Source organism: Ranitomeya imitator, chromosome 1 (assembly GCF_032444005.1).
Source record: "Ranitomeya imitator isolate aRanImi1 chromosome 1, aRanImi1.pri, whole genome shotgun sequence".
In the NCBI taxonomy this organism is placed as follows: Eukaryota; Metazoa; Chordata; class Amphibia; order Anura; family Dendrobatidae; genus Ranitomeya; species Ranitomeya imitator.
Window position 1 is genome coordinate 1066673935 of NC_091282.1, and position 19867 is coordinate 1066693801.

Sequence of the window (19867 nt, forward strand, 5' to 3'; positions counted from 1 at the left end):
GGGATATTTAGGTGTGCAGGATTCATTAGTCCTTGCCAGTTGTCCATGGTTCTGGGAGGTTTTGGATCTTTGTCTGGTTCCTCCAGCCTTGCTGCCATTTCAGCAAAGATAAGTGTCTGGTTTTTGTTTCTGTGGCACACATGCGGTGTGCTTAATAATTCTGTGCTATTCATTTGTTTTCTCTTGTCCAGCTTAGATTGAGTCAGTGTTTTTCTCTGTCTTGCTGGATTTTCTGCAGTTGCAGATATACGCTCCACATCTTTAGTTAGATGGTGGAGTTTTTTGTATTTTCTGCTGTGGATATTTTTGGAAGGGTTTTAATACTGACCGTTTAGTATTCTATCCTATCCTTTCCTATTTTAGCTAGTGTGGCCTCTTTTGCTAAATCCTGTTTCCTGCCTGTGTGTGTCTTTTCCTCTACTACTCACAGTCAATATTTGTGGGGGGCTGCCTATCCTTTGGGGTTCTGCTCTGAAGCAAGGTAGTATTCCTATTTTCATCTATAGAGGTATTTAGTCCTCCGGCTGTGTCGAGGTGTTTAGGATTTGTTAGGCACACCCCACGGCTACTTCTAGTTGCGGTGATAAGTTCAGGATTTGCGGTCAGTATAGTTTCTCAACTCCAGAGAAAGTTCCATGCGGCTCCAAGGTCACCGGATCATAACAGTACAACTGGCCGATAATAGTAACATAGTAACATAGTTAGTAAGGCCGAAAAAAGACATTTGTCCATCCAGTTCAGCCTATATTCCATCATAATAAATCCCCAGATCTACGTCCTTCTACAGAACCTAATAATTGTATGATACAATATTGTTCTGCTCCAGGAAGACATCCAGACCTCTCTTGAACCCCTCGACTGAGTTCGCCATCACCACCTCCTCAGGCAAGCAATTCCAGATTCTCACTGCCCTAACAGTAAAGAATCCTCTTCTATGTTGGTGGAAAAACCTTCTCTCCTCCAGACGCAAAGAATGTCCCCTTGTGCCCGTCACCTTCCTTGGTATAAACAGATCCTCAGCGAGATATTTGTATTGTCCCCTTATATACTTATACATGGTTATTAGATCGCCCCTCAGTCGTCTTTTTTCTAGACTAAATAATCCTAATTTCGCTAATCTATCTGGGTATTGTAGTTCTCCCATCCCCTTTATTAATTTTGTTGCCCTCCTTTGTACTCTCTCTAGTTCCATTATATCCTTCCTGAGCACCGGTGCCCAAAACTGGACACAGTACTCCATGTGCGGTCTAACTAGGGATTTGTACAGAGGCAGTATAATGCTCTCATCATGTGTATCCAGACCTCTCTTAATGCACCCCATGATCCTGTTTGCCTTGGCAGCTGCTGCCTGGCACTGGCTGCTCCAGGTAAGTTTATCATTAACTAGGATCCCCAAGTCCTTCTCCCTGTCAGATTTACCCAGTGGTTTCCCGTTCAGTGTGTAATGGTGATATTGATTCCTTCTTCCCATGTGTATAACCTTACATTTATCATTGTTAAACCTCATCTGCCACCTTTCAGCCCAAGTTTCCAACTTATCCAGATCCATCTGTAGCAGAATACTATCTTCTCTTGTATTAACTGCTTTACATAGTTTTGTATCATCTGCAAATATCGATATTTTACTGTGTAAACCTTCTACTAGATCATTAATGAATATGTTGAAGAGAACAGGTCCCAATACCGACCCCTGCGGTACCCCACTGGTCACAGCGACCCAGTTAGAGACTATACCATTTATAACCACCCTCTGCTTTCTATCACTAAGCCAGTTACTAACCCATTTACACACATTTTCCCCCAGACCAAGCATTCTCATTTTGTGTACCAACCTCTTGTGCGGCACGGTATCAAACGCTTTGGAAAAATCGAGATATACCATGTCCAATGACTCACCGTGGTCCAGCCTATAGCTTACCTCTTCATAAAAACTGATTAGATTGGTTTGACAGGAGCGATTTCTCATAAACCCATGCTGATATGGAGTTAAACAGTTATTATCATTGAGATAATCCAGAATAACATCCCTCAGAAACCCTTCAAATATTTTACCAACAATAGAGGTTAGACTTACTGGCCTATAATTTCCAGGTTCACTTTTAGAGCCCTTTTTGAATATTGGCACCACATTTGCTATGCGCCAGTCCTTCAATGAGTTAAATGCATCTCAGAAGAAGGGAAGAAAGGTGTTGAGCCATTTTTTTTCTGTCTCTTCTCTTCCCTCTTTTTCTTTGGGTGGCTGAGGAGTCTTGTGTTAGCATGGATATTCAGAAATTAGCTTCTCGTGTGGACCAGCTTGCTGCTAGGGTACAGGGTAGTTCTGATTATATTGTTCAGACTCCTGTTTTAGAGCCGAAGATTCCTACTACTGATTTGTTTTTTGGTGAAAGGTCCAAATTTTTGAGTTTTAAAAACAACTGTAAACTGTTTTTTGCTCTGAGACCTCGATCCTCTGGTGATTCCATTCAGCAGGTTAAAATCATCATCTCCCTGCTGCGTGGCGATCCACAGGATTGGGCATTTTCCCTGGAATCAGGGAATCCGGCTTTGCTTAATGTAGACTCCTTTTTTCAGGCTTTTGGATTATTGTACGATGAACCTAATTCTCTGGATCAAGCGGAGAAGACCTTGTTGGCCCTGTCTCAGGTCAAGAGGCGGCAGAATTGCATTGTCAGAAATTTAGAAAATGGTCTGTGTTGACTAAATGGAATGATGATGCTTTGGCGGCAATTTTCAGAAAGGGTCTTTCTGAATCCGTTAAAGATGTTATGGTGGGGTTTCCCACGCCTTTTGGTCTGAGTGATTCTATGTCTCTGGCCATTCAGATTGACCGGCGCTTGCGGGAGCGCAGAGCTGTGCGCGCTGTGGCGTTGTCCTCAGAGCAGATTCCTGAGCCAATGCAGTGTGATAGGATTTTGTCTAGAACGGAACGACAAGGTTTCAGACGTCAGAATAGGTTGTGTTATTATTGTGGCGATGCTTCTCATGTCATTTCAGTCTACCCTAAACGGACAAAGAGGATCGCTAGTTCATTTACCATCAGTACTATACAACCTAAATTTCTGTTTTCTGTGTCCTTGATCTGCTCATTGTCATCATTTTCTGTCATGGCGTTTGAGGATTCAGGCGCCGCCTTGAACTTAATGGACTTTGAATTTGCCAGGCGTTGTGGTTTTTCCTTGCAGCCTTTGCAGAACCCTATTCCTTTAAGGGGCATTGATGCTACACCCTTGGCTAAAAATAAGCCCCAGTTTTGGACACAGGTGACCATGCGCATGGCGCCAGCCCATCAGGAAGATTGTCGATTTCTGGTGTTGCATAATTTGCATGATGCTATCGTGCTGGGTTTTCCGTGGTTGCAGGTACATAATCCTGTGTTGGACTGGAAGTCTATTTCTGTTACTAGTTGGGGTTGTCAGGGGATTCATAATGATGTTCCTTTGATGTCAATCTCCTCTTTTTCCTCTTCTGAAATTCGTTAGTTTTTGTCTGATTTTCAGGATGTATTCGATGAGCCCAAGTCCAGTTCCCTTCCACCGCACAGGGACTGTGATTGTGCTATTGACTTGATTCCAGACTGTAAGTTTCCTAAAGTCCGACTTTTCAACCTGTCGGTGTCTGAACATACCGCCATGCAGAATTATATTAAGGAGTCTTTGGCGAAAGGGCATATTCGGCCATCTTCTTCACCGTTGGGAGCGGGATTTTTTTTTGTTGCTAAGAAGGATGGCTCCTTGAGACCCTGTATTGATTATCGCCTCTTGAATAAGATCACGGTCAAGTTTCAATACCCTTTACCTTTGCTTTCTGATTTGTTTGCTAGGATTAAGGGGGCTAGTTGGTTTACTAAGATTGATCTTCGGGGGGCATATAATCTTGTTCGTATTAAGCAGGGTGATGAATGGAAAACTGCGTTTAATATGCCCGAAGGTCATTTTGATTATCTTGTGATGCCATTTGGGCTCACTAATGCTCCATCTGCTTTTCAGTCCTTCATGCATGATATCTTCCGGACTTATCTTGATAAATTCTTGATTGTATATTTGGACGATATTTTGATTTTTTCCGATGATTGGGAGTCTCATGTGCAACAGGTCAGGATGGTGTTTCAGATCCTTCGTGACAATGCTTTGTTTGTGAAGGGGTCTAAGTGTATCTTTGGGGTGCAGAAGGTTTCTCTTTTGGGCTTCATTTTTTCTCCCTCATCTATGGAGATGGATCCGGCTAAGGTACAGGCCATTCATGATTGGATTCAACACTTATCCGTGAAGAGCCTTCAGAAATTTTTGGGTTTTGCTAAGTTTTATCGCCGTTTCATTGCTAATTTCTCTAGTGTGGTTAAACCCTTGACTGATTTGACGAAGAAAGGCGCTGATGTGCCGAATTGGTCCTCTGCGGCTGTCTCTGCCTTTCAGGAGCTTAAACGCCGATTTACTTCTGCTCCGGTGTTGCGCCAACCAGATGTTTCTCTTCCGTTTCAGGTTGAGATTGACGCTTCTGAGATTGGGGCAGGGGCCGTTTTGTCTCAGAGGGATCCTGTTGGTTCCTTGATGAAACCGTGTGCCTTCTTTTCTCGTAAGTTTTCGCCTGCTGAACGCAATTATGATGTTGGCAATTGGGAGTTGTTGGCTATGAAGTGGGCGTTTGAGGAGTGGCGACATTGGCTTGAGGGAGCTAAGCACCGTATTGTGGTCTTGACCGATCATAAGAATCTGATTTACCTCGGGTCTGCCAAACGGCTGAATCCTAAACAGGCTCGATGGTCCTTGTTTTTTTTCCCATTTTGATTTCGTAGTTTCGTATCTTCCGGGTTCTAAGAATATTAAGGCTGATGCCCTCTCTAGGAGTTTTTTGCCTGATTCTCCTGAGGTCCTTGAACCGGTCGGCATTCTGAAAGAAGGGGTGGTCCTTTCTGCCATTTCCCCTGATTTACGACGGGTTCTTCAAGAATTTCAGGCTGACAGACCTGACCGCTGTCCAGTGGGAAACTGTTTGTTCCTGACAGATGGACTAGTAGAGTGATTTCTGAGGTTCACTGTTCTGTGTTGGCTGGTCATCCTGGTATTTTTGGTACCAGAGATTTGGTTGGTAGGTCCTTTTGGTGGCCTTCTTTGTCACGTGATGTGCGTTCTTTTGTGCAGTCCTGTTATGAAAGGCAATTCGGTACCACAATGGACATAGCGGTCAGAGCACATACAGTGATCTGACAATAACCCAAAATCATAGAACGAGCTCTGAGACGTGGGAACTCTGCAGACCGCAATCCCTAATCCTCTCCAAACAACACTAGAGGCAGCCGTGGATTGCGCCTAACTCTGCCTATGCAACTCGGCACAGCCTGAGAAACTAACTAGCCTGAAGATAGAAAATAAGCCTACCTTGCCTCAGAGAAATACCCCAAAGGAAAAGGCAGCCCCCCACATATAATGACTGTGAGTTAAGATGAAATCACAAACATAGAGATGAAATAGATTCAGCAAAGTGAGGCCCGACTTTCTTAACAGAGCGAGGATAGAAAAGGTAACTTTGCGGTCTACACAAAACCCTAAAGAAAACCACGCAAAGGGGGCAAAAAGACCCTCCGTACCGAACTAACGGCACGGAGGTACACCCTTTGCGTCCCAGAGCTTCCAGCAACAAATTAGACAAGCTGGACAGAAAAAATAGCAAACAAATAGCAAAGAAGAACTTAGCTATGCAGAGCAGCAGGCCACAGGAATGATCCAGGGAAAAGCAAGTCCAACACTGGAACATTGACAGGAAGCCAGAATCAAAGCATTAGGTGGAGTTAAGTAGAGAAGCACCTAACGACCTCACCAGATCACCTGAGGGAGGAAACTCAGAAGCCGCAGTACCACTTCCCTCCACCAACAGAAGCTCACAGAGAGAATCAGCCGAAGTACCACTTGTGACCACAGGAGGGAGCTCTGCCACAGAATTCACAACACAGTCCTGTGCGACTTATGAGCGGGCCAAGCCTTGTTGTTCCCGTGCTAGTGGGTTGCTTTTGCCATTGCCAGTCCTTGAGAGGCCCTGGATGCATATTTCTATGGATTTTATTTCTGATCTTCCGGTTTCCCAGAAGATGTCTGTTATCTGGGTTGTTTGTGACCGGTTCTCTAAGATGGTTCATTTAGTGCCTTTGCCTAAATTGCCTTCCTCTTCAGATTTGGTTCCATTGTTTTTTCAGCATGTGGTTCATTTGCATGGTATTCCGGAGAATATTGTGTCCAACAGAGATTCCCAGTCTGTTTCTAGGTTTTGGCGGGCCTTTTGTGCTAGGCTGGGCATTGATTTGTCTTTTTCTTCTGCATTTCATCCTCAGACAAATGGCCAGACCGAGCGAACTAATCAGACTTTGGAGACTTATTTGAGATGCTTTACGTCTGCTGGTCAGGATGATTGGGTGGCTTTCTTGCCATTGGCCGAGTTTGCCCTTAATAATTGGGCTAGTTCGGCTACTTTGGTTTCGCCTTTCTTTTGTAATTTTGGCTTTCATCCTCGTTTTTCTTCTGGGCAGGTTGAGCCTTCTGACTGTCCTGGTGTGGATTCTGTGGTTGACAGGTTGCAGCAGATTTGGGCTCATGTGGTGGACAATTTGGTATTGTCTCAGGAGGAGGCTCAACGTTTTGCTAACCGTCGTCGGTGTGTTGGTTCCCGGCTTTGGGTTGGGGATCTGGTCTGGTTGTCTTCCCGTCATGTTCCTATGAAGGTTTCTTCCCCTAAGTTTAAGCCTCGGTTTATTGGTCCTTATAGGATTTCTGAGATTATTAATCCGGTGTCTTTTCGTTTGGCGCTTCCGGCCTCTTTTGCTATCCATAATGTCTTCCATAGATCTTTATTGCGGAAATATGTGGTGCCCGTTGTTCCCTTTGTTGACCCTCCGGCCCCTGTGTTGGTTGATGGAGAGTTGGAGAGTATGTGGTTGAGAAGATTTTGGATTCTCATTTTTCGAGGCGCAGGCTTCAGTACCTTGTCAAATGGAAGAGTTATGGCCAGGAGGATAAATCTTGGGTTTTTGCCTCTGATGTCCATGCTGCTGATTTGGTCCATCTGGCTCATCCTGATCATCCTGGGGGCCCTGGTGAGGGTTCGGTGACCCCTCCTCAAGGGGGGGTACTGTTGTGAATTCTGCTTTTGGGTTCCCTCAAGTGGTTGTAGGTGGGAATGCAGTTGTCCCTGAGTCGCAATCCTGACCAGGTGTATCTGCTGATTGCAGTTCTGACTGGGATATTTAGGTGTGCAGGATTCATTAGTCCTTGCCAGTAGGGTTGAGCGAAACGGATCGTTCATTTTCAAAAGTCGCCAACTTTTGGCAAAGTCGGGTTTCATGAAACCCGACCCGACCCCTGTGCGGGGTCGGCCATGCGGTACGCGACTTTCGCGCCAAAGTCGCGTTTCAATGACGCGAAAAGCGCCATTTCTCAGCAAATGAAGGTGGACGCAGAGTGTGGGCAGCGTGATGACATAGGTCCTGGTCCCCACCATCTTAGAGAAGAGCATTGCAGTGATTGGCTTGCTGTCTGCGGCGTCACAGGGGCTATAAAGGGGCATACCCGCCGACCGCCATCTTACTGCTGCTGATCTGAGCATAGGGAGAGGTTGCTGCCGCTTCTTCAGAAGCAGGGATAGTGTTAGGCAGGGTCCATTAACCACCAAACCGCTTGTGCTGTAGCGATTTCCACTGTCCAACACCACCTTTGTTTGCAGGGACAGTGGAAGCTACATTTTTTTTCCTCAGCGCTGTAGCTCATTGGGCTGCCCTAGAAGGCTCCCTGATAGCTGCATTGCTGTGTGTACGCCGCTGTGCAAACCAACTGCTTTTTTCAAAGCACAAATCCTGTTGTTCCTTCCTTTCTGCACAGCTATCTTGTTTGTTTGTCCACACTTTTTATTTAATTTGTGCAGCAGTCCACTCCTTATTGCTGCCTGCCATACCTGGCTGATATTACTGCAGGGAGATAGTAATTGTAGGACAGTCCCTGTGTGTTTTTTTCTTTTTTTTTTAATTCTCCCTAAAAAAAAAAGCTGTGGGAGATTAAGATTGGCATTTCTGCTCGAGTGCCATCCCTGTGTGTGCCATCTCACATAGTGGGCCATAGAAAGCCTAATTTTTTTTTCTGTTTTTTTTGTGGGGTTTCTAAATTCTCCCTGAAAAAAAAACAGTGGGAGATTAATATTGGCCTTTGGGCTTGTGTGCCAGTCCTGAGCATGCCATCTCTCTCTCAAATAGTGGGCCATAGAAAGCCTATTTATTTTTTTTATTGGTTATATAAATTCTCCCTGAAAAAAAAAACAGTGGGAGATTAATATTGCCCCTTGGGCTTGTGTGCCAGTCCTGAGCGTGCCATCTCTCTCTCAAATAGTGGGCCATAGAAAGCCTATTTATTATTTTTTCATTGGTTTTATAAATTCTCCCTGAATAAAAAAAAACAGTGGGAGATTAATATTGCCCTTTGGGCTTGTGTGCCAGTCCTGAGCGTGCCATCTCTCTGTCAAATAGTGGGCCATAGAAAGCCTATTTATTATTTTTTCAGTGGTTTTATAAATTCTCCCTGAAAAAAAAACAGTGGGAGATTAATATTGCCCTTTGGGCTTGTGTGCCAGTCCTGAGCGTGCCATCTCTCTCTCAAATAGTGGGCCATAGAAATCCTATTTATTTATTTTTTATTGGTTTTATAAATTCTCCCTGAAAAAAAAAAAAAAACAGTGGGAGATGAATATTGCCTTTGGGCTTGTGTGCCAGTCCTGAGCGTGCCATCTCTCTCTCAAATAGTGGGCCATAGAAAGCCTTTTTTTTTTTTTATTGGTTTTATAAATTCTCCCTGAAAAAAAAAACAGTGGGAGATTAATATTGCCCTTTGGGCTTGTGTGCCAGTCCTGAGCGTGCCATCTCTCTGTCAAATAGTGGGCCATAGAAAGCCTATTTATTATTTTTTCATTGGTTTTATAAATTCTCCCTGAAAAAAAAAACAGTGGGAGATTAATATTGCCCTTTGGGCTAGTGTGCCAGTCCTGAGCGTGCCATCTCTCTCTCAAATAGTGGGCCATAGAAAGCCTATTTTTTTTTTTTTATTGGCTTTATAAATTCCCCCTGAAAAAAAAAAAACAGTGGGAGATTAATATTGCCCTTTGGGCTTGTGTGCCAGTCCTGAGCGTGCCATCTCTCTGTCAAATAGTGGGCCATAGAAAGCCTATTTATTATTTTTTCATTGGTTTTATAAATTCTTCCTGAAAAAAAAAAAAACAGTGGGAGATTAATATTGCCCTTTGGGCTTGTGTGCCAGTCCTGAGCGTGCCATCTCTCTGTCAAATAGTGGGCCATAGAAAGCCTATTTATTATTTTTTCAGTGGTTTTATAAATTCTCCCTGAAAAAAAAACAGTGGGAGATTAATATTGCCCTTTGGGCTTGTGTGTCAGTCCTGAGCGTGCCATCTCTCTCTCAAATAGTGGGCCATAGAAAGCCTATTTATTTTTTTTTATTGGTTTTATAAATTCTCCCTGAAACAAAAAAAAAACAGTGGGAGATTAATATTGCCCTTTGGGCTTGTGTGCCAGTCCTGAGCGTGCCATCTCTCTCTCAAATAGTGGGCCATAGAAAGCCTATTTATTTATTTTTTATTGGTTTTATAAATTCTTCCTGAAAAAAAAAAAAACAGTGGGAGATTAATATTGCCCTTTGGGCTTGTGTGCCAGTCCTGAGCGTGCCATCTCTCTGTCAAATAGTGGGCCATAGAAAGCCTATTTATTATTTTTTCATTGGTTTTATAAATTCTTCCTGAAAAAAAAAAAAACAGTGGGAGATTAATATTGCCCTTTGGGCTTGTGTGCCAGTCCTGAGCGTGCCATCTCTCTGTCAAATAGTGGGCCATAGAAAGCCTATTTATTATTTTTTCATTGGTTTTAAATATTCTCCCTGAAAAAAAAAAATCAGTGGGAGATTAATATTGGCCTTTGGGCTTGTGTGCCAGTCCTGAGCGTGCCATCTCTCTCTCTCAGATAGTGGGCCATAGATAGCCTATTTGTTTTTTTTTGTTTTTTGGTTTCTAAATTCTCCCTGAAAAAATAAAAAAAACAGTGGGAGATTAATATTGGCCTTTCTGCTTGTGTGCCAGTCCTGACTCCTGGGTGTGCCATCTGTCTCTCTCAGAAAGTGGGCCATAGAATGCCTATTTTTTTTTTTTATTATTTGGTTTCTAAATTCTCTCTGAAAAAAAATCACTTTTTTTTATTTGTTTTCTAAATTCTTCCTAAAAAAATCATTTTTTGGGGGGTTTCTAAATTCTCCCTGAAAAAATAAAAACAAACAGTGGGAGATTAATATTGACATTTGTGCTTGAGTGACAGTCCTGCGTGTGTGGCATCTCTCTCATTTGGTGCCACCAAAAACAGAGTGTGTAACATTGTGCCTGCTTTTCCTTGCGGTCTCACCCACCTGTAAAGGGGTATCTAAATCATACTGAAGTTATAGCTCACCGTGTAAGTTGTTTGACAGCAACAAATACCGTTAGTTTGGTTACGTTTTTAAAACAATGAGGAAGTCTAGTGGAAGAGGTCGTGGCCGGGGGCGTTCATTGTCAGCTGGTAATGAGGGTAGTGGTAGTGGTGGAGCATCAGGTGGTCGTGGGAAAAAAAATATTGCACCTAAGTCTGGAGCTGTGGAGCCAGGTTCGTCGTCTGGCTACACAAGGCCTTGAACACTCCCTTTTCTGGGAGTAGGAAAACCGCTTTTAAAGCCGGAGCAGCAAGAGCAAGTTTTGGCTTACCTTGCTGACTCAGCCTCTAGCTCTTTTGCCTCCTCTTTTGAAACTGGTAAATGTAAAAGCAGCGCGTCGTTAGTGGATGTTCACGGTCAGGGACAAGTCGCTTCCTTGTCCTCTTCAGCAAAAACAACAACAGAGAAGGATGCAGCAGGCGACACAACGGGTTAATCCATGGAGCTCTTTTCACATACCGTCCCTGGCTTAGAAAGTGAAGCAGTTAACAGGCCATGCCCATTACAAGTTGAATCTGACATGGAGTGCACTGATGCACAGCCACAGCCAGACTACTATGCTGGTCCTTTGACTCAGACCACAACATTGCCCTCGCAGGGTACTGATCCAGAATCAGACCCTGATGAGACTATGTTGCCCTGTCACGAACGCTCTACCACCGACTTACACGGTGACACAGATGGAGTTGCGCAAGAGCTAGAAGAGGAGGTTATAGATGACCCAGTTGTTGACCCCGATTGGCAGCCATTGGGGGAACAGGGTGCAGGCGGCAGTAGTTCTGAAGCGGAGGAGGAGGGGCCGCAGCAGGCATCAACATCGCAACAGGTTCCATCTGCCGGGCCTGTATCTGGCCCAAAACACGTGGCAAAGTCAAAACCTGTTGGAGGACAGCGTGGCCATCCGGTTAAAGCTCAGTCTGCAATGCCTGAAAAGGTATCCGATGCTAGAAAGAGTGCAGTCTGGCATTTTTTTAAACAACATCCAATTGATCAGCGCAAAATCATCTGTCAAAAATGTTCAACTACCTTAAGCAGAGGTCAGAATCTGAAAAGTCTCAATACAAGATGCATGCATAGACATTTAACCACCATGCATTTGCAAGCCTGGACTAACTACCAAACGTCCCTTAAGGTTGTAGCACCCTCGGCCAATGAAGCTAGTCAGCAACGCAACATCCCTTCCGGCAGTGTAGGGCCACCATGTTCCGCACCACCTGCAGTATCTGTGCAGGTTTCTTTGCCATGCCAAAGCAGTCAGGGTCAGGGAATCACCAGTTTCGTAGTAGGAAACACTGCATCTAGGGCACCGGCGGCAACAATACCATCTCCCACCGTCTCTTAGTCTGCCATGTCCACCGGCACCCCCGCTAGTTCCACGATCTCCAGCTCTCCAGTCCAGCTCACCCTACATGAGACTATGGTTAGAAAAAGGAAGTACTTAGCCTCGCATCCGCGTACACAGGGTTTGAACGCCCACATAGCTAGACTAATCTCGTTAGAGATGATGCTCTACCGGTTAGTTGAAAGCGAAGCTTTCAAAGCCCTGATGGACTACGCTGTACCACGCTACGAGCGACCCAGTCGACACTTCTTTTTCAGAAAAGCCATCCCAGCCCTCCACCAGCATGTTAAAGAGCACATCGTCCATGCACTCAGGCAATCTGTGAGCGAAAGGTGCACCTGACAACAGATGCATGGACCAGTAGGCCTGGCCAGGGACGTTACGTGTCCATCACGGCACACTGGGTGAATGTTGTGGATGCAGGGTCCACAGGGGACAGCAATTTTGGGACAGTTCTGCCTAGCCCACGGTCTAGGAAACAGTTGGCTGTAGCCGTTCGCACCCCCTCCTCCTCCTCTTCGTCCTCCTGCAGAAGGGAGAGCTCGTCCACAGACCGCAGTCGCACAACCACTCCATCCGCAGCAGCTACTGGCAAGCGTCAGCAGGCTGTATTAGCTATGAAGTGTTTGGGCGACAACAAACACACCGCGGAAGTTCTGTCCGAGTTCTTGCAGAAAGAAATGCAGTCGTGGCTGGGCACTGTAGATCTTGAGGCAGGCAAGGTAGTGAGTGATAACGGAAGGAATTTCATGGCTGCCATCTCCCTTTCCCAACTGAAACACATTCCTTGCCTGGCTCACACCTTAAACCTGGTGGTGCAGTGCTTCCTGAAAAGTTATCCGGGGTTATCCAACCTGCTCCTCAAAGTGCGCGGACTTTGCTCGCATATCCGCCATTTGCCCGTACACTCCAGCCGTATGCAGACCTATCAGCGGTCTTTGAACCTTCCCCAGCATTGCCTAATCATAGACGTTGCAACAAGGTGGAACTCAACACTGCACATGCTTCAGAGACTGTGCAAACAGAGGCGGGCTGTTATGTTTTTGTGGGAGGATACACATACACGGGCAGGCAGTAGGATGGCAGACATGGAGTTGTCAGGTGTGCAGTGGTCGAAGATACAAGACATGTGTCAAGTCCTTCAGTGTTTTGAGGAATGCACACGGCTGGTTAGTGCAGACAACGCCATAATAAGCATGAGCATCCCCCTAATGCGTCTGCTGATGCAAAGTTTGACGCACATAAAGGATCAGGCGTCTGCAGCAGAGGAAGAGGAAAGCCTTGATGACAGTCAGCCATTGTCTGGCCAGGGCAGTGTACAGGATGAGGTAACGGGCGAAGAGGAGGAGGAGGACGAGGAGGATGATGGGGATGATTATATTTTTAATGAGGAAGCTTTTCCGGGGCCACTGGAAATTGGTGGCGTGGCAAGGCCGGGTTCTGGTTATTTGAGGGACACAAGTGACGTAGATTTGCCTGAAACTGCCCCTCATCCAAGCACAACTGCAGATTTGACAACTGGAACTTTGGCCCACATGGCGGATTATGCCTTACGTACCCTCAAAAGGGACACACGCATTACTAAAATGATGAACGATTACGATTACTGGTTGGCCTGCCTCCTTGATCCTCGCTATAAAGGCAAATTGCAAAATATAATGCCACATGAGAACTTGGAACTAATATTAGCAACCAATCAATCAACTCTTGTTGACCGTTTGCTTCAGGCATTCCCAGCACACAGTGCCCGTGATCGTTCTCACACGAGCTGCAGGGGCCAGCAGACCAGAGGTGTTAGAGGGGCAGAAATCAGAAGTGGCGTTGGACAGAGGGGTTTTCTGACCAGGTTGTGGAGTGATTTTGCTATGACCGCAGACAGGACAGGTACTGCAGCATCAATTCAAAGTGACAGGAGACAACATTTGTCCAGTATGGTTACTAACTATTTTTCATCCCTTATCGACCTTCTCCCTCAACCGTCATTCCCATTTGATTACTGGGCATCCAAATTAGACACCTGGCCAGAATTGGCAGAATATGCATTGCAGGAGCTTGCTTGCCCGGCAGCTAGTGTCCTATCAGAAAGAGTATTCAGTGCTGCAGGTTCAATATTAACCGAAAAAAGGACTCGTCTGGCTACCCAAAATGTAGATGATCTAACCTTCATTAAAATGAACCACAACTGGATTTCGAAATCTTTTGCCCCACCTTGCCCGGCCGACACCTAGCTTTCCTATGAAAAGGTCTTGCCTGTGGACTATTCTGAATGACTTTTCCAATCTCGTAATTTGCAGCACCTAATTGTCCAGCATACAACATGTTTACACCTCCCTAAATGGCCAAACACCCCACACGGGGCCGTGGTATCGCCACTTGGCGACAGCACCCGTGAGAGTGCTGTTTGTCTGAAGAGGTGGGTGCGCCCGCTTTTGGTCGACGGCACTGCCACTGGGTCCCTCATAGTACAATAAAGTGTCTCTGGCGGTGGTGGTGCGCACCCAACGTCAGACACACTGTTGTAACATGAGGGGCCCTGGGCCTGTACCGCTGGCCACAAGAGAGTTCCCCCACCCCCAGCTCAAACATTGCTAAACCACTTGCACAATTATCTCTCACAGTTCCACCAATGTTTAGTCTATGCGCTGACATCCTTAAATTCCAGCCACTGACAATACCATTGTATTGACATGTATGATGGTACTTAACATAGTCCGGGGCAGTGTCCTATATTTACCCAAGTAAATACTTTGCGCCAAATTACTAGGTCTGAAACTCCGCAGAGGAGCCCACCCCAGTACCGAATGATTGCACCCTTTGGTGGTTTCGTTTTGTTGTCATGCGAGAGATTAACATGTTTTTATTGTTTGGGACTACTAACTGGCAGACACTCATTACAATCGGCCTCCGCTGACAACACCAATGCTGCCCGTGTACCCCTGGAACCAATTATAAAGTGCCTACAGCCCAATTTTTTTAATGTTAGGCCTTCGAAGCCTGTCTGCGGTCCCTTCTTTCTACTACTCCTCCACTGACCAGACCACTGCTGCCCGTGTACCCCTGGAACCTATTTTAAAGTGCCTACAGCCCAATTTTTTTTATGTTAGGCCTTCGAAGCCTGTCTGCGGTCCCTCCTTCCACTAGGCCTCCACTGACCTGTCTACTGCTGCACGTGTACCCCTGGAACCAATTATAAAGTGCCTACAGCCCAATTTTATTATGTTAGGCCTTCGAAGCCTGTCTGCGGTCCCTTCTTTCTACTACTCCTCCACTGACCAGACCACTGCTGCCCGTGTACCCCTGGAACCTATTTAAAAGTGCCTACAGCCCAATTTTTTATGTTAGGCCTACTACGCCTGTCTGCGGTCCCTCCTTCCACTAGTCCTCCAGTGATCAGTCCACTGCCGCCCGTGTACCCCTGGAACCTATTTCAAAGTGCATACAGCCTACTTTTTTTCTTTAATTTATAATTATAAAGCCCAGATGGACTACGCTGTACCACAGTAAGAGCTACCCAGTCGTCACTTCTTTTGCGAGAAAAGCCATCCCAGCCCTCCACCATCATGTAAAAATCCGCATTGTCCATGCTCTCAGGCTATCTAATAGTAGAAAGGTGCACCTGACAACAGATGCATGCACCAGTAGGCATGTCCACGAAAGGTTACATGTCCATTACGGCGCACTGGGTTCATGTTGTGGATGCATGGTCCACAGGGGACAGCCTACTAAATCTATCTGCAGTCCCAAATAGAAATTGTCCTCTGCTTACCACACCAATGCTGCCTGTGTACCCCTGGAACATTTTATAAACTCCATTGACCAAAATTTTGGGTTTAAAGCCTACTACCAGTGTCTGCCGCTCCAAGGTGTTCTCCGGGTTGCCTTTTCTGAGCTTTGATCTTCAGGCTCTCGTTTAGTATTTTTTTGTAAATCTAACTGCAGTGGGGCTAGTACTTGGGTTGGGGCCTGCTACCAGTGTCTGCCGCTCCAAGGTGTTCTCCAGGTTGCCTCTCCATTGCTTCAATTTTCTGGCTCTCGTTTAGTAGCTGTTGAAAACAACACTGCATGCGGCCTACAAGTTGGGTCAGGGGTGTAGAGACGGTGTGTTCCACTCCAAGGTGTTCCCCAGGTTGCCTCTCCATTGCTTCAATCTTGAGGCTCTTCTTAAATAGTTGTTGAAAACAACACTGCATTCGGCCTACAAGTTGGGTCTGGGTTGTAGAGACGGTGTCTTCCGCTCCAAGGTGTTCTCCAGGTTGCCTTTCCTGAGCTTCTATCTTCAGGCTCTTGTTAAATAGTTGTTAAATGGAACAACTGCATTTGGCCTACTAGTTGGGTTGGGGCCTACTAACAGTGTCTGCCGCTCCTTGCTGTTCTCCTGGTTTCCTGTCCTGAAATTCCATTTTCAGGCTCTCGTTAAGTAGTTGTTAATGTTAGACTGCATTTGGCCTACTAGTTGGGTTGGGGCCTACTATTGGTGTCTGCCGCTCCTTGCTGTTCTCCTCCACTGAACAAAGCTGTGCCGCCTGTTTACTACTGTTGCCAATTTCGAACTGCATTTAGACTAATTACTGATTTGGGCCTACTCTCTGTGTCAGCCTCTCATTACAGTTGTCCTCCACTGAACAAAGCAATGCCCCCTGGTTATTCCTCTTACCAATTTTGAACTGCATTTAAACCACTTTATTCTTTGGGCCTATATCTGTGTTTCCTCCTCATCCTGCCCATTGCCCAGCCAGTGATAGATGAGTCTGCTGGTACATTGACCCATAACGCAACATTCCCCGTGCACGCTACACAGCAAGATTGTGACCCTGCTGAAAGTCAGGTTCCTCTTCCCGCATACCATACCACCTTACACGGGGACAAAGAGGAAGGTGCAGGTGAAAGTGCAGGTTCCTTCATCAGGTGGGGGGAGGAATACTCGTTGGCGACGTCACTGGCACTAGTACGCAAAAGTGTCGCTGCCGGTGGGAGGCGCCCCCGCCGTGCAAACACACCGCCGTACTTTGAGGGGCCCTGTGCCAGTGCCAATGCCAACGAGTGGGCCCCCCCTGCTTGCTCAGGATCACAGCACTTGCAAAGTTTAAATACTTACCTTACCTTAACTATTATTATAAGGGAAATTAAGATTGACAAGCTTCATTAAGAAGAATGCATGGTTTTGGCATTGAAATGGGCACTCTAGGTGTTTTCCTGGCCCCCACTCACTGCCGACTATGCTGCCCCATTGACTTGCATTGGGTTTCGTGTTTCGGTCGATCCCGACTTTACGCCATAATCGGCCGATTTCACTCGACCCGACTATTGAGATAGTCGGGTTTTGCGAAACCCGACTCGACTCTAAAAAAGTCAAGGTCGCTCAACCCTACTTGCCAGTTGTCCATGGTTCTGGGAGGTTTTGGATCTTTGTCTGGTTCCTCCAGCCTTGCTGCCATTTCAGCAAAGATAAGTGTCTGGTTTTTGTTTCTGTGGCACACATGCGGTGTGCTTAATAATTCTGTGCTATTCATTTGTTTTCTCTTGTCCAGCTTAGATTGAGTCAGTGTTTTTTCTCTGTCTTGCTGGATTTTCTGCAGTTGCAGATATACGCTCCACATCTTTAGTTAGATGGTGGAGTTTTTTGTATTTTCTGCTGTGGATATTTTTGGAAGGGTTTTAATACTGACCGCTTAGTATTCTATCCTATCCTTTCCTATTTTAGCTAGTGTGGCCTCTTTTGCTAAATCCTGTTTCCTGCCTGTGAGTGTCTTTTCCTCTACTACTCACAGTCAATATTTGTGGGGGGCTGCCTATCCTTTGGGGTTCTGCTCTGAGGCAAGGTAGTATTCCTATTTTCATCTATAGGGGTATTTAGTCCTCCGGCTGTGTCGAGGTGTCTAGGATTTGTTAGGCACACCCCACGGCTACTTCTAGTTGCGGTGATAAGTTCAGGATTTGCGGTCAGTATAGTTTCCACCAACTCCAGAGAAAGTTCCATGCGGCTCCAAGGTCACCGGATCATAACAGTGATCTATCGGTGGAGAATGAGGAAACATTGGAAAAAGACATTATTAACAACTAGGCCCAATGTAAAGGAACGGGTCTCCTAGATTTGTAATGCCCATACACTAAGTGCATGAGCTAACAAACATTTCCCCATGGGAGTTACAGTTTTAAAAATTATTTATGGGTATCATAGACACCATTGGCCAAAAATTGAATGGCTGTAGCAGCATACAACATGATCACCATGGTGTTCTAGTGGCGGCGAATGATGATATGTGGAGGAAGGCCTCATTAAAAACTAGGCCAAAGGTTAAGGAACGGGTCTCCTAGACTTGTAATGCCCATACACGAAGTGCATGAGCTGACCAACATTACCCCATGGAAGGTAAATTTTTTAAAACAATTTTCTGGGCATCATAGACACCTTTTCTAAATATTACACTGGTTGTAGCAGCACAGAACACGTTAACCTTGGTGATCCAGTGGCGGAGAATGAGGAGACATAAGATAAATCATACTGAAATCAAAGAAATAAATAAAAAATGTGACTCCACCTATGAAAGAAAATAGCAAAAGGGGGGGGGCGAACACAGGTTCATAAATATGAAGCCAGAATGTGTCCAACGAGATATGTTGATCCTTAGCAACAGATCAGAGACAGGGATAAAAATGTAATATAAAAGTAGAAAAGAAAAAGTAAAAAAGCTCAGCTCATCTCCTCTCAGTCCCACCGCGAGGATCATGCAGTGCTGCAAGAAGTATGAAGGCGAAGTAGAAGTCCAGCATGGGTAATATCCATAAAAAATACATTTTATTCCAGTTTCACGACCGTTGAAAAGGCGTATGATTTTAAATGCACTTTAAGCCTGTGACTGTGAGGCCGGCGTCACACTTGCGAGTTTTACGGACGTAAGAGCGCAGAATCTACGTCCGTAAAACTCGCAAAAAATACGGCACAATTATTCTCTATGCCCCTTGTGGAGATCAGACTGAACTAAAGGAATCCATCTTGTCTTCTTCCTGAGAAATCTCGCTTACAACAAGATACATTTCTGCTGACTTGACATTTCCTTTTATGGAAGTAATCATGTGTGCATTCCTTCTTTCAATAGCAGCCTTTCATTCACCTTCCAGATGATGTAACTTTCTACTGATAAAGACTGGTATAGATTGTTTATGTAAGAGATAGTGAAATATGAGCGCTTGTGCGCATGTCTGTAAAAGAATAATTCTTTTCTATATAAAGGGAGGGCAAAGCCCAGAGAGAGAGATGTGCTTCTGGGCTTCCCTTGTATATGATCACACAATACCTTGTTTGCGTGTCATTTACTCAGGATCCCTACCTCTAGTAAGCCAGGGACTGAGAAGGACTTAACATTTCTTTGGCGCACCGAACAGGGACCCGAGATGAGAGTATTTGCTCGAGATTCACCTGCAGATACGGACAATGGAGATCTGGGATAATGGACGGCAAATGAACTGAAAAACCTGGCCAGGTAAGAGACATTATTAGTTCTCTTTTATCTGCCTTGTATTGTCCGAAAGATCTCTATGAGCCGTGTCACGCTGGGTTAGTCTAGTAGTGAGTAGATACCTATAATACTCGGGTTACTATATTGTATAGATTTATGAGTCCTGTCCCTGGCAGTGTGTGAACAGTGTGAAGGTTGTGGTATGTTGTGAAAGAAGAGCAAAAGTGCGTAGAAAAATAAGCCGAAATAGTTGGGGTATAAGCCTTATACACGGAAGTCAGCCTAACTGGGTCATGTGGTTGCGTCCTTTCGGGGAGACCTCCGCCCATGCTTGACTCTCATTTAAGTGCTTAACCTCCTTCATTTCTGGATAAGGTTTGATAGAATGAGCCCAGGACGCGGGTCCATGAGCCTGGGACAAGTATGCTAACTGACACAGAAAGTTTTGTGATCTGTATGGTGTTGCTGGGTCTGTTTGCGTGCATAATAGCACTTAAGTACATTCTGCACATTAGAAAGAATGGAGCAGATCAGCCCTTCAATATTTTAGCTCCCTAGGAGAGAAGGCAACG